Here is a 12,568-nt window from a genome sequence, read left to right on the forward strand (position 1 = left end):
TGGCGGGAGCTCAAATGGAACGCGGCTTCCCCCTGCGATGTCTGGCACTCAAGTGAGGTCCAAGGTCCTCCGGAAGCGAGCCTCACGCCTCCAGCAAAATGTCACATCTCCTCGCCAGTCATTTATCTGTTTTCTTCTTCATTGCCCATGATCTCAAACTGTTATACATATCCAAGCAACTATTTTACATATGCGTTATCACTTCAATATTCGCTAGACCTTCTAATCAGGTCAGGCTTGACGAATAACTCTCAAGGAGGGAGACTCGTTTCTCCTGTAGGCTGAGATCATAACACTCTCCTCCCCTTATTTTGAGAGTTATTCCAGTGGCAAAGCTCGGTATAATACATCCGCCACCACACTGTCTCGTTCTTTAACCGATTGGTTCGACCGGGTTAGTCTGTTTACATACTCCCTTAGAAGTCTACAATTAGTTCGTTGCTCCTTGCAACATCCGGCTCACAACTCTCCAGGAACATGTTCTTCTCACAAATGATCTGACCTCTCTGGCACCTCTTGGCTAGGCTGTCCTCCTTGGACGCCTGCACTCCATCGGTCCACTCTACTTACTGTCTCCACCCTCCGTTTCCTCGTCTTCTTCTCTTCACGTCCAGAGTCAGACATCTACTGTCTGTACCTCCTCTGTCGTCTTCACACTTCCATCTACTGCCGTTATACTTTCGTCTCCTGTCATCATACTTCACTTCCTCGTCTTCACCGATGATCCTCCCTTTCGTCTCCTCATTTATCCAAGACCTCATCCTGTTTGACCTCCATCGAGTCCTCGGCTTTCTTCTATTCCTCCATGCTTGCATCATCTTCCTCTTCCCCCACTTTTCACCTCTATACAACTCCATTTCTTCTCCTTCAACACTTCTTCGTTCCTTACAAGTTTCTTCGAGCGCTGTACTACATCCAACAGTACTCGACTGTACATGTCGCTCTATCTCTCCCAGAGTGCTCGTAAGCATCTCTCCACACATACTGTCTCTTCTCCTTTCATTTTCTCGGCTATTACTCTTCACCATCTCTCCGTCCACGTTTTCTGTGAAACATGTCAACTCTTGACATCTCCCGCAACTTAATTCCCTTATCCATATGCTCTGTGCTCGTGGACCACTTGACGCTCTATTCCCGTCCTCAGTCTGTCCACATCTTCCTCATTCCTACTCAGCACAGTTGCATTCGCCTTCCGACTCTCAATTTCAGCAGTCTGGGCTCTCTTCAGGTCAACTCCCTTCACAGTATTCTTCTTCGGCTGGGCCATCTTCACTTTTGACCTCACCGAGACTTCATTTTTCTGGGCTGGACCTTCATCAAACAGCCATGCTATATCTACATCAATATCTTCTACCAGTTTAATTGACACTGTCTCATCTTCTCCAGCGTCTTCCTTGTCGGCCACCTCTGTCTTCATCACTACCGAGACAGGGTACTCAATGGCTTGGCGGTCTCCTGACTCATCTCCTCGGATGTCAGTCAGGTTCACACTCTCAGGTGTCCCACCCGTGCCGTGACCTTCTGGGCACTCCTCTGGCACAGTCTCCACTATGACTCTTGGCAACACCTTTGTCCCGCACAAGTCATTCCCAGGATCACTTGGACTCCTGGAATAGGTATGTCGGGGCACACTCCCAACATCACCTCCGCCGACACATATTCCGACCTTAGCTGGACAGTACAAACGGGCATGTCACTTTCAGACAATAACCCATATACTTTCATCTTCCCACTGCCAGCTAACCGTCGACCATTCCCAATCAGGCTTCTCGTAATCAAGCTCTGATTAGCTCCGGTATCTCTTAAGATACCAACTTCTACCTCAGGTTGGCCTCCTACACTGATCCAACCTTTGCTCATGAATGGGCCTATACCTCTCGTTCACTAAGTTTCATCTTCTGTGGTTTGTCTCGGAAACCATTAGTATATTTACCTCGGGGGTCCACACATGGCCAGGGTCACAACTCTCTTGCCCTGCCTACAATCTCGCATCACGTGACCCAATCCGTTACAATTGTAACATCTCATCTGGGAAAATCTCTTCTATATGTACCAAAGCGGCTCTGACTTTGTCCACTCGCATGAGAGTTCCTCGAGCCAGACGTACTACTCGTACTCTGTGGAGCTTTACTGGACTCTTGATTCCCTGGATAACGATTAGTTTCTCGTTTGGCTCCTCCATCCTCACTTTCAGACGAAGTGGGCGACCTACTCTTCTGAGTTTAGGGTACTTACTTTTATCTGCCCATTTATCAAAATTTTTCTCACCCCAGACTCTTCTGGGTCTCTCATAATTTCTTCCTCCCCAGACTCCATTGGATCTGCCATTGCTGCGTCTCGCCTCGCTTCTCACTCTGTTCTCCCTTAAGCTCTTATATGCTTCAGTAATCATATCCGCCCTATCTGCGGCATCTTTCACCTCCTTTATCCATGCTTCTTGGATCTTGAACTTTGTTTCGGGATGCATCATCTCCAAGAACTTCTCCATGACCATCAGTTGCTTCAGGTCAGCGTAAGATCCAACTCCAGCAGCCTCAATCCACTTCTGGAATCGTCTTTCCAGATCCCTTGCTGTCTCAGCAAACGTACATGCTCCAACTTTGATCATCTCTCTGAAGCGCTTCCTATAAGCCTCTGAGGTTAACTGAAACGAGCGCAATATGCTGCTCTTTACTGTGGCGTAATCCTGGCACTCTTCCAGTGACAATTGGGTGTATGCCTCCCTGGCTGCACCGGTCAATCTTAACTGGACCAGCTGGGCCCATTCCTCCTGTGGCCACTCCTTGATGCTGGCTACTTTTTCAAAGTGCTCGAAAAAGCTCTCTGCCTCTTCGGGAACAAACAAGGGAATGTCCTTCTCCCTAACCCTAACATCTGGTGGGTGTGATACCTGGGTGGTGCTCTCTGGCAACCCATGTTCAATCCTTTGCTCAGCCAAGGTTCTATTCGCTTCTATCTGCATTTGTTTTGTTCTCTCTTTTTCTTTTTCGACTTGGGCTTTTTCTTTCTCCTGTTCCAACTCCAGTTCCCTTACTCTGGTTTTCTCTTTTTCTTTCTCCTGTTCCAACTCCAGTTCTCTTACTCTGGTTTTCTCTTTTTCTTTCTCCACCTCTAGTCTTGCTTTCTCTTTTTCTATTTCCAGTCTGGTTTTTCTTTTTCCTTCTCTGCTTCATTTTTCATCTGGAGTTCTAATTTCATCTTTTCCAGCTGGAACTGTCTCTCCTTGTCCTCTCGTTGTTGCTGCATCTGGAGCTCTAACTGGAATCTCTCCAAGCTCCTATTTCGGCTACTCCTGCTACTGCGGCTACTCTTGCTGCTCCTACTCGATCCCTGGGATCTTCACTTCATCCTGCCCATCATCCTCCTTTCCACTTTCAGCTCCTTTTTGGGCTCCTTGCTCTGCCGCTTCATTTTTGGCTCTTAACTGCCTCAGGATCTCATCCTTCATCCCAGCTACTTTAGATGCTTTCAACCTAATGCCACATTTTTCTGCTATTTGTTTCAATTGATCCCTCGTGCAACCTTCCAAGTCCTCAGGCTTGCCTGACTCCACAAATGCCTGCACCTTATCCATCTTTGTCCTGTGAGTCTTCCCAAGAGAGAGAGTATACACCTACGGTCACGCAGTTTATTTCAGCAAAGGTGTACAAATCCACTCTTGGACAGGGTGTGGGTGTGTCAGTTCACTCTCCCGGACACAGGCCCCCAATTTTATTATAGACTGTGGGTTGGTTGGTGTTGTTGTCGTTGATCCTTCTCTATGGACAACCCAACCCACAACTCGGTAGAGTGCTTATACTAGGAGATCACCCTTGGCGCTTCTGGCTCTTGGAGAGGGGCTCAACGTCACACGTTTAGGGGATGCGGCTCCAACATTTAGCCTCGTTGTCACGTGCACACACCCACTCGAGCCGCTGTGACTCCCACTCTCTCCTTAGGTGATATGATCTCCTCAATCCCCTTTTTGACTTATTAGTATTACCTTTTACCCTGTCCACGGCAGTGGTTCTTGGTTCTTTCTCTCTCTCTCTCCTTCTTTACTACCTCCTGGGAAGCCTCACTAGGACAAGGGCAAACACCAGCAAATTGGGATACATTTACTGGACAAAGCACATACACGATACATACACACATATAATAATAATGAATCCTATACTCTATAATATCACAATCAGGTTGCACTCCAACACCATCAGAACTCTATTATCAGCTTATTAAGTGGTATCCTATCTCATGGTTCACCACCTGATACTATCAACCTCCTCAAGTTGACCAAGTCTACATACACTGTTGTACCATCAGCAAGATAACATATATATATATAAAATCAGCATTTGAATGCAATAACATATACCAGTATAAATGTTCATTGATACTTCAGTATAAAAAACTCCTTGACGTAAGGATGCCAACAGTCACTCACCTCTCACTGCGTCTTGCACGCTAATGACAACCAAACACTATCAACTCCCTATAAGTAATCCACCAGAACTTCCCCTTCCACCTCTGGAAGTTCACTACCCTAATATCCTTAGGTTCTTCCGGGCTTCACTACCAGGATCCTCTGCAGCTCCTCCAGGCTGCTATCATGAAGTTTCCTTGAGCAACTACGGTGCTTCACCCTTCTGCTAGGGTCCTCCACAGCTCTCTTGGCTGCTACACCATGAAGTTTCCCCGAGCAACTATGGTGCTTCTCCACCTCTACAGAAGCAACGTGACACTCCTCTTCACTGCTGCTTCTCCTCACAGCTCGAGGTCCTCTGCTCCACTACCTTGGAGTCTCATCAGCTACTTCATCTGCTGGCTTCGAAGTTCTCAGCAACTTCTTCCCCAAAAGACAAACCTGCAACCCATCGACACTCCAATAAAATGTTCCCCTTTAACACATAAACAAAAATAACCACACAATATGCTTGCCTCAAACCTCTATCTGTTCTCTACATACAGTGAGAGGGGACTCCCCGTTTTGGGGCGGGTCCATACTCCACCTCGCCTGGCGGCGGTCCTCACTCGCTGGGAGGGTCTTCCTCCGTCAAGAGCCAGGCTCCCTCAGTCGTCCGCCAGCGCTCAGAGGGGGCGGACGTCGCTCCGTGCTCCTCCCTCTTCACTCTCCTATTTCAGGCTTTCTGCCTTATTAAAACATGTCTAACTTATAAATAAACATTGCTACTGTCGCTGGGCACACGACCAACTACAAGTGATCACTATGAACTGGCGTATATCGTGCTTACCACAGATTAACTGATCGAGGGCGCTTTCCCTCTGACGGCGTCTGGTCAGGGCGCTCCACACAGCCCACGAAAATGCCTCTGAGTAGCTTATTAAACTCTGCTCGTCGACCAGGACTTGATACCACAACGCTCCCAGCTCGGTTCCACAGCTGGCACGTCTGCACACTTCTCTTCTCTTAGAGATATATCACTAGGGGTTCCCTTCTGGCGGGAGCTCAAATGGAGCGCGGCTTCCCCCTGCGATGTCTGGCACTCAAGTGAGGTCAAGGTCCTCCGGAAGCGAGCCTCACGCCTCCAGCAAAATGTCCACATCTCCTCGCCAGTCATTTATCTGTTTTCTTCTTCATTGCCCATGATCTCAAACTGTTATACATATCCAAGCAACTATTTTACATATGCGTTATCACTTCAATATTCGCTAGACCTTCTAATCAGGTCAGGCTTGACGAATAACTCTCAAGGAGGGAGACTCGTTTCTCCTGTAGGCTGAGATCATAACAGTAGGTTGATCCGGTTAGAGCACGACATAGCCTCAAACTAAAGGTAATTAAGCCAGGTCTTTATTGTTCCATGTACAGTGTTTCTCTGATATACCTGTCATATATAGGATTCTGGCTTTACAGCTAGCGCCCTTTTGACAGGTCAAGACGAGGAAGCATGCTTTGTGTATCAGTTTACCAGGGTGATGGAAGCTACCTCAAAGAGGGAAAATGTGGTGTCTACACCCTAGTTATACCTGGTGGACTAACCTGCTGTACTATAAGATAAGGAACCTCTTCAATGTGTGTAGTTAATACTGTAGTTTGATTGGCTGCATATATATAAATAATATAAACCCCCCTAATGTGTAGAGGATCGATTTGTGAGATTATGAGATTATTGCAGAAATACAATCCACTTATCATTATACAAATTGCTATCGAAGTATACGAATTAACGTAAATATATATTCATATAAATTAAATAAATTTAAATCTCACAGGTCGGTTCCGACACCTTAACCCACACCCTATCTGTCCCCCCTTCCCTTATACCCCCACACCCCACCCCAAAATCCTCTGAGACCCTGCAAACCACTTCACAGATCTTCTCACCCACGGAACAGCTTCCCACACCAGCAGAATGCTTGCCAAGAAAGGGACAAGAAAATGAACAGAAGAAAGTGAGCTTCCAGGGAATGTACACTAACATAGATGGGATTACAAATAAAACAAGTGAACTCGGAGAATGGGCACCAGAAGAAAACCCAGACATAATAGCACTCACAGAAACAAACCTAACGAAAACTATGACAAACGCAGTGTTTCCAAAGGGCTACTATGTAGTGAGGAAAGAGAGAGAAGGGAGAGGAGGAGGTGGTGTAGCTTTGCTACTAAGAGAAGGTTGGAGTTTCGAAGAGATGGTAATTCAGAACTGTGAAAGTTTCAGTGACTACATATCATGCACCATAGCAACTGGAGGACAGAAAATTATAGTAGTAGTCATATATAACACCCCACCGAATGACAGAAGACCCAGACAGGAATATGATAGAAACAACTTGGCCACCATCAATATAATAGAGAGAGCAGCTTCTGTGGCTAGCAGGAATGGATCCAGACTACTAATCATTGGAGACTTCAACCATGGGAAGATAGACTGGGGGAACAGAGACCCACATGGAGGCCCAGACACATGGAGAACTAAGCTGCTGGATGTGGCAACAAGAAACTTTCTAAGTCAACACGTCAAGGGACCGACAAGAATGAGAGAAGGGGATGAACCAGCCTTGCTTGATCTGATATTTACCCTAAATGAGTCGGATATATGGGAAGTTAAGTTGGAAGCCCCCTTGGGAATGAATGATCATAGTGTATTGAGCTTTGAGTACCTTGTTGAGCTAGGAATTATCACCTCCAAAAAAGAACTGGGAAACAAAGGGCTGGTGTATCGAAGCGGAAACTATGAGGAGATGAATAAATTCCTATGGGATATACATTGGGACACAGAACTCGGAACCAAGTCCGTACAAGACATGATGGACTATGTCACCCAAAAATGTCAAGAGGCTGTAAGCAGGTTTGTCCCAGCCAGACAGGAAAAAAACAGAGAAGCAAAGGAAGAATCCGTGGTTTAATAGGGAATGTATGAAAGCAAAGGAGCTGAACAAAAGGGCATGGAGGAACTTCCGTAATAACAGAACACCAGAAAGTAGAGAGAGATACCAGAGAACCAGGAACGAGTATGTTAGTGTTAGAAGAGCAGCTGAGAAAAGGTATGAAAAGGATATAGCTAATAAAGCCAAGACCGAACCAAAGCTACTACACAGTCACAACAGGAGGAAGACAACAGTAAAAGAACAGGTGATGAAACTTATTGTGGGCGAGGACAGGTACACAGAGAATGACATAGAGGTGTGTGAAGAACTCAACAAAAGGTTCCTGGAGGTCTTTACAATAGAACAGGGAGAAGTCACGGCGCTAGGTGAGGTGGCAGCAAACCAGGTGACCTTGGAAAGGTTCGAAATTACAAGAGATGAGGTCAAGAAGCACCTATTGGAGCTGGATGTGAGAAAAGCTGTTGGGCCGGACGGAATCTCACCATGGGTATTGAAAGAGTGTGCAGGAGCACTTTGCGTGCAACTCTCCATAGTGTATAGTAGGTCACTGGAAACGGGAAACCTACCAGAAATATGGAAAACTGCTAATGAAGTACCAATATACAAAAAAGGTGACAGACAAGAGGCACTGAACTACAGGCCAGTGTCCTTAACTTGTATACCATGCAAGGTGTTGGAGAAGATTGTGAGAAAAAACCTAATAACACATCTGGAGAGAAGGGACTTCGTGACAACCCATCAACATAGGTTCAGGGAGGGTAAATCTTGTCTTACAGGCTTGATAGAATTCTACGATCAGGTGACAAAGATTAAGCAAGAAAGAGAAGGATCGGCGGACTGCATTTTTTTGGACTGTCGGAAAGCCTTTGACACAGTTCCCTATAAAAGGTTGATGCATAAGCTGGAGAAACAGGGAGGAGTAATTGGTAGGGCGCTCCAGTGGATATGGGAGTACCTAAGCAATAGGAAGCAGAGAGTTACAATGAGGGGGGAAAGACCTCAGAATGGCGTGAAGTCACCAGTGGATTTCCACAGGGCTCTGTGGTTGGACCTATCCTGTTTCAGATATACGTAAATGATCTCCAAGAGGGTATAAACTCATTCCTCTCAATGTTTGCTGACGACGCCATAATTATGAGGAGTATTAAGACAGAGGAGGACAGCTTGAGGCTTCAAGAAGACCTGGACAAGCTGCAGGAATGTCGAACAAATGGCTGTTAGAGTTTAACCCAACCAAATGTAATGTAATGAAGATAGGGGTAGGAAGCAGGAGACCAGACACAAGGTATCATTTGGGAGATTAGATACTTCAAGAGTCAGAGAGAGAGAGAAAGACCTGGGGGTTGATATCACGCCAGACCTGTCCCCTGAAGCTCATATCAAGAGGATAACATCAGCAGCATATGCCAGGTTGGCTAACATAAAAACGGCCTTTAGAAACTTGTGTAAGGAATCTTTCAGAACATTATATACCACATATGTCAGACCAATCCTGGAGTATGCGGCTCGAGCATGGAGTCCATATCTAGTCAAGCATAAGACTAAACTGGAAAAAGTTCAAAGGTTTGCCACCAGACTAGTACCCGAGCTGAGAGGTATGAGCTACGAGACACTACGGGAATTAAACCTCACTTCGTTGGAAGACAGAAGAGTTAGGAGGGACATGATCACGACATTCAAGATTCTCAAGGGAATCGTCAGGGTTGATAAAGACAGGCTATTTAACACAAGGGGCACACGCACTAGGGGACACAGGTGGAAACTGAGTGCCCAAATGAGCCACAGAGATATTAGAAAGAACTTTTTTAGTGTCAGAGTGGTTGACAAATGGAATGCATTAGGAAGTGATGAGGTGGAGGCTGACTCCATACACAGTTTCAAGTGTAGATATGATAGAGGCCAATAGGCTCAGGAACCTGTACACCTGTTGATTGACGGTTGAGACGCGGGACCAACGAACCAGAGCTCAACCCCCGCAAGCACAACTAGGTGAGTACACACACACACACACACACACACACACACACACACACACACACACACACACACACACACACACACACACACACACACACACACATGCGGAAACACACACAAATGAAAACACCTTTGTCATTCCTCTTTCCTCCCCCTCCCCCTTCCCCTCCACACCCACACACTGCAAAAGTTGGTGGTGGTGGGAAATATTAGGCTGGGAAAATATAGCGTGCCTGACGGCTCCAATGGAGTAAATTGCTCGTCACAATTTTGTTTTCAGTCAGCACAGTGTGTGTGTGTGCGTGCGTGCGCACGCGTGCACATGGGGAAGTTATCATTGTGATGACCGCTTCCCAGACTACTACCAGCCTCTGCCCCCCCTCCCCCTTATAACACCCCCACCCCCCCGACGACCCTCTTCAGACCGCCGCTCGGCCCTCCCTCACCCCTCACCCCGTAGACAACTGTGTGGGGTTTATCCGTTCCTTAGCCGCCACCAGCCCCGGTCCACTGTCAGTCCCCTTGCCCACCCCCCTGAACTACATACTTAAGACTCGTTACATCTCTTCTAGAACTTCATCTCATAAACTGTAACTGAGGAGTGACGGAGGGCCTCCTAGGGACTGGCTGTGAGGTAGCTGGGGTTGAGGAGGGACTGTGAGGTCGCTGGATTAATGAGAGGTAAATCACCTGCCTTACAGGTCAGACTGAAGAAGTATTCCTCTGTGGTTTAGAACAAAGGAAGATTCTGATGAAAATCATAGGAATAAAGCCGAAAGAGAGAAAAAATAATGAATGAAAGAAGGGAAGGTGTCCTTACTTATCCGTTTCTAATGGGAGTAAGACTGAGCTCTGTACCTGGTGGGACCGGAGTACTGGAAGGCCAGTAGGCCTACCTTCCGACATTTCCAGTGCGCTGTTCACTTGCTGTAAATGACAACCTGTCCTCAGGGAGCAGATCCACTCCAAGGAATGGATTGGGAACGACTAGGTAATTAGTTCTATTATATACTCTCTTGCCATGGTTAGGTTAGATTAAGGTTACTTTAGCTTAAGGTTTGGTTTGGTTAGGTGATGTACTACTGACGATAATATGAAATATGGAATTCTAAAAATATTTCAGTGTGACCGAGAATTCCGTTTATAGACAACCAAATTCTTCAAAAAAAAAAAAAAACGCTTTCAGCATACACTTCATATATTTTAAACCAAGGATTAGTAATACAATAACATTATAACTTGAAATTAATATCTGTTTATGACAAAGGCTCGTTTGCCAATTTACATGTACACTATTGATGGAACAATATTATGCTTTCAGACCATCACAAATATCTAGATAACCATCCAGGTGGTTTGAAGGGGGGTGTGATTTCTCAAGGTAATGGATTTGCTGTGAGGACGGACTCGTAAATAGTGATTACTTTCACCACTGGCTCAAATATATTGCATCGTCTTATTATTTGCCTAGATAATGGATTAACAACGTCTAAGACCAGGCTGTATTGCGTTGTTCAGAGGGGGGGGGGGGGGGGGGTGGGAGAAAAGAGGGGGGTTAAGGAGCGAAAAGAGGGGGGTTAAGGAGCGAAAAGAGGGGGGAAGAGGAAGATTGACAGCTAATCCATCTTTCCAATCGGTGTTTTCCGGTACCTGGAGAACTAAGCCCTGGGCCCTGATATGATGTTTAATGAATAATAGAATGGTTTCAATATATATACAGGCAAGGATTCATGAACTTCAGACTCCTCAAAACTCCTTAAAATTCCGAAAAAAACGGGTAATCAAATCACGAACGTGATAAACAGGACCAGAGGACCTACCAGGCTCACCTTTCCTGACCTACGAACATGAAGAGGGGGGGGGGCGCCAGGGACCCCTTGCTCATCTTCAGACAGGTGTCACCGCCCCGTCACTCCACCATAAGTCCACCTGATTGATAATAATCTTCGCATACTATCGTCTTTAACCAGCTACGTATGTGTATATGACATGCAGGAGAAATTACTTGAAGTTCTGTCCGCGTCGACCCGCTTCCAAACCCCTTGAAAATCTTGTGCTGATTGGTCAATGATAACTTCACTTCAAGGGACGTACTGACCTGGGCGGACGGCAGGAAACGCTAAATATCAGCAGCATCCGCTGAGGGTGGAGAGGGCGGTGGTGTAAGAGCGCTGAAGGTGGAGAGGGCAGTGGTGTAAGGGCGCTGAGGGTGGAGAGGGTGGTGGTGTAAGAGCGCTGAGGGCGGAGAGGGTGGTGGTGTAAGGGCGCTGAGGGTGGAGAGGGTGGTGGTGTAAGGGCGCTGAGGGTGGAGAGGGTGGTGGTGTAAGGGCGCTGAGGGTGGAGAGGGTGGTGGTGTAAGGGCGCTGAGGGTGGAGAGGGTGGTGGTGTAAGGGCGCTGAGGGTGGAGAGGGTGGTGGTGTAAGAGCGCTGAGGGTGGAGAGCGTGGTGGTGTAAGGGCGCTGAGGGTGGAGGTGTAAGGGCGCTGAGGGTGGAGAGGGTGGTGGTGTAAGGGCGCTGAGGGTGGAGAGGGTGGTGGTGTAAGGGCGCTGAGGGTGGAGAGGGTGGTGGTGTAAGGGTGCTGAAGGTGGAGAGCGTGGTGGTGTAAGGGCGCTGAGGGTGGAGAGGGTGGTGGTGTAAGGGCGCTGAGGGTGGAGAGGGTGGTGGTGTAAGGGCGCTGAGGGTGGAGAGGGTGGTGGTGTAAGGGCGCTGAGGGTGGAGAGGGTGGTGGTGTAAGGGCGCTGAGGGTGGAGAGGGTGGTGGTGTAAGGGCGCTGAGGGTGGAGAGGGTGGTGGTGTAAGGGCGCTAAGGGTGAAGAGGGTGGTGGTGTAAGGGCGCTGAGGGTGGAGAGGGTGGTGGTGTAAGGGCACTAAGGGTGGGTGAGACCTGTGGACCTCGGAGTAGTGTAAGAACGCAGCGTCACGACTCCTTCCTTCCTTTACACACACTACAGCTTCCCGCCACCTCAGTACCACCGTGGCCTCGCTGGCTGGCCTCACCCCAAACATTCCCTCTCTCTCACCTCACATATTCCGCCGGCGAGGAAAATTGTTTAACTTGGCCGGCAATGCGACTTTGATGCATTTTCCATGTTCCCTCATTATGTGACCAGCTGCTTCTAATAGAGCTCTACACCCACTCTCTCTCTCTCTCTCTCTCTCTCTCTCTCTCTCTCTCTCTCTCTCTCTCTCTCTCTCTCTCTCTCTTGACTCCGTGAAGTGCCTTGTTTATACAGACCTCGCCCCCCTGACATGCTCTATAATCA

Source organism: Procambarus clarkii, chromosome 4 (genome assembly GCF_040958095.1).
Source record: "Procambarus clarkii isolate CNS0578487 chromosome 4, FALCON_Pclarkii_2.0, whole genome shotgun sequence".
Taxonomy (NCBI): Eukaryota; Metazoa; Arthropoda; class Malacostraca; order Decapoda; family Cambaridae; genus Procambarus; species Procambarus clarkii.